The sequence below is a fragment of the Amphimedon queenslandica genome, unplaced genomic scaffold (genome assembly GCF_000090795.2).
Source record: "Amphimedon queenslandica unplaced genomic scaffold, v1.1 AMPQUscaffold_13264, whole genome shotgun sequence".
Lineage (NCBI taxonomy): Eukaryota > Metazoa > Porifera > Demospongiae > Haplosclerida > Niphatidae > Amphimedon > Amphimedon queenslandica.
The window spans coordinates 26,099-29,996 of record NW_003546500.1 but is presented as its reverse complement, the minus strand read 5'-3'; positions in this window follow the sequence as shown (position 1 = coordinate 29,996).

Genomic DNA, 3,898 nt, shown 5'->3' with positions numbered 1-3,898 from the left:
GATATTACTACACACAATGAACCAGTACTGGGGAATGAGGTTTGTCCAAATTTACAACTAGACTTAGATGGCATTGATGCATCATTATATTGCTTTGATAGTTATATAGATAACACTAACTGTCAGTGTCGCCCCCTTTTATTCTTTGCTTATATCACTGATACTTGTACTAATAAGCAATATAATTGGATATATGGTCTTAAAGTTTGTATCAGTATTAATTCTTCAATGAATCAAGATTGCTATACCATTTCACAACCACATTGTAGCTTATATCCTGAAGATTATAATTACTATGAAGTGGGAAAATGTTTCAATGATTATATTGATGTAAACCCTATTAAAGTGACACTGCATCTTCAAACACTTGATCTTATTAATATCAGTGCCAGTAGTACTGTGACTATCAGAGTACAATGTAAGGCTCATAATCGAAACTGTATTCCAATTGATACTTGTGACACAGAAAAGCCATACACAATTCCTTGCATTGATAATAGCTTTCCTGGTTGCTGTCATGATAACAATTCAGAAGAACATTATTTTGGTTGTGCATCAGACTGGGGAGTACCAATTAACAATCCTCTTACATGTTCTAAATGTGGTGAATATGGTTTACTGGTATTTATTGTAATAGAAATATTACCTATCACAATCATGGTATTATTAATAATAATATTTAATATACAACTAACCAATGGATCTATTAATGGAGTGGTATTCTATTCACAAATAATAGGAATAGGTTTTACTGTTTATTTGTATTATCATTATGACCCAATACTAGCACTAAATGTAATACCATGCAATATTAATTTAGATTTCACTCCATATATTTATTATGTTATGTGTATATCACCTAATACACCACCATTAGGAGTAATTTCCTTTTGGTATGTGATAGGATTCTATCCATTGCTCCTCCTCCTCTTACTCTATGTTTGGATAACATTGTATGATAAAGGTTTCAAGTGTGTAGTATTTATTACTAGACCATTTCATCGTTGCATGGCTCGTTTCTGGAGTATGACTGGCATTGAACCATCTTTTACTCACTCTATAGCATCAATATATATACTCTGCTTCACTCAATTAGCTGCCACTTCCTTTAAAATACTGAGCATTGCTCCTAAGAATGAAACACAAACACTTGGTTTTAACAATACCAAATTCTATTATGATATGAATCAGGATTACTTTAAGGGGGTTCATGGTGCTGCTGGTTTCTTTGCAATCTTAGTGTTATTGTTTCTGATTGTTCTACCAACACTTTATATACTCCTTTATCCATTCAAATGGTTTCATAAGGTATTGGATTGTTTACATTTGAGGAAACAGCTACTGATATCACTGGGTGATGTGTTTACTGGTCCTTATAAGAATGGAACTGAGAATACTTATGATTATCGTTTCATGGCTGGACTATACCTACTGGCAAGAATAATCATTTTGAGTCAATTCATTTATGGATATTATTCCATATTTTCAATACCAATTTCTCAAGCTTGCTGTTCCTTCTTACTAGCAGTAATGGTTTTCATCTTTCGTCCCTTTCGCAGAAATATTCATAATTTTACTGAATTTTTAATTACATTTATAACTGCAACGCTTGGATGCATAAAAAGTGGTTCATCAATTGTGACGTTACATAGATCTGGGCCTTATTTTGATGATTCATTCGAGATTGTATCAATTGCAATAACAACTGTCAATGGTCTAATTTTCGGTATCATTATACCAGGTTACATAATCTACCAGGTATACAAAATGATAGTATCATGTTATCGTTATCGTAAGAGGTACAATCCAGTGGCTAACAGAAATCAAGAAGAAGACTATCAGCCATTAGTTGGTAATGATGATGATTGGATTGCTGATCGTATGGAGAATCCACTGGAATATGATGAACAACATGTTCCTGGTAGAGTGTATGATGCACTTGAAAAGGATCGTCAGCCTATTGCTACTACAGCTGCTACTTATGGCAGTATTAACTAATAAGTAACTATAATTAATGTTCCTATATTATTTATTTTCTATTAGGTATATTATTAGTTGTTTATAGTGATTAGTTATTATTATTATTTCTCTTATTTTCCTCTTTTCCCCTATCTCCCCTTTCTTCTATCCCCTTTATAATTAATATAAGATACTTTAGATTTGTTTGTTTGTTATTAGATTTTAGCTGAATATTTCCTTCTTTGATTTGTGTAGGCTCTTTTTGTTATAAAAAGATTTTGAAAATTCATACTGTCTTTTGAGAGTTAATACTGTGCCATTTATTATTGCTGCACTGTAACACAATCATAATTAGTCTAAGCCAACATCAGTAGATGATACCATTAATTATACTAATAGCATTCAAAAAAGGAGCATGGCTTTTGTTTATAGTGAGATAATAATAAATTCATAGCAGATCTCAAAATGCAACTTATAAACTGATGTATGCATACATTAATAGACAGTAAGGATTACTAACTGATTAACAGATTGTGCCAAATGTACACTAGTAAATTCAATCATTCTTTTGCACATTTAAAGTTGCTATTACTATTTATGTGTGTAATGATTATAATGTTAACTGGACCATTGCTTACGTAAATAAGAGCAATGAGTAAACACAGTGAAGCATTAAAGTATATATCTTATACTGTGTGCCATTTCTTATTGCTCAATACTTCAACACAGAACAGTAGGGGAGCGGTTTAATGGTGTGATTGCATCCATTAAATGCAAAAGTACTGTACGTATCTTTCTGTAATTTTTGAGCAAGCTCAATTTTGATTGGAATGAGCTTAAACTTTCTACACAAAGTATAATATGCATCAGAAAAGACCCAATGTACATAGCACTATAGTGTGGTAAATGGTAACTGTCACAAGCAGTCTGCTGATTCATAAGTATTTCCTTATATAGGACAAAAAAATGTTAGATACCGGTAAAAATTTACTAAAACAATGCAAAAATAAAAATGGGAATCAAATTACTGAATGAAAATATATGTCACACACACACACACACACTTCACTGCTTAACATAAATCTCATAAGAGTAAACAGGAGTATCTTCATCTGCTGTTTCCTGATCAGCACAGACCCTCAACTCAATATAGTCAGTAGTGGTATTGCTACCATAGTCTCTGTGAAACCATGGGCCATTATTGCAGCAAGGTGATTCAAGAGAACGACAATTGGGACCATAACCATCCCAGAGTTGATCAGTGTATAGAGTATTTGATGCACTGCTAATACTAGTCCCTGATTCACAGAAGTAGTTATTACCAATAAAAGACTGCAATGATACTGAACTGCCAGTATTACATGGACATGAATTTGATGCAGAACTTGCTTCACTACTACCAGCCATTAGTGTCCAGACATGTTGACGAGGAGACCCACGAGTGATACTAACACCATCAACGTATGGAGAATCAATATTTGTGTTATCAGGTCGAACAGCATCAGGTGATCCATATTGATATCCTGTTACTCTACCACATATCTGAGAATAACTGATACCATTAGATGGGAACTGAACTGATGCACAGGTACCACTGTTTGTTACTGGTCTACCACAAGCTCTAACTCCTCCTGACTGGTACAGTCTAAACCCAGAAGGACAGTTCTGTGTATCATCAGACATATCCAGATATGCTAGTCTTGTCCATCCTCCTCCTGAACCACACAGTAACCCCATATTACAGTAAGCAATATAAGTAGTTGATCCATTAGCTGATGCTAATATATAATAACCTGATGGACTCCTTGGGTATTGGCTTTTCAATTGTTCACAAGTGGTAGGTAAAGCAGCTGAATCATTGTGTAGTACTAATAGTTCTTGTGCTATTAGTAGTATACCATCAGCCACTCCAGCAGTAGAGGTACTGGTGTCTTGTAGA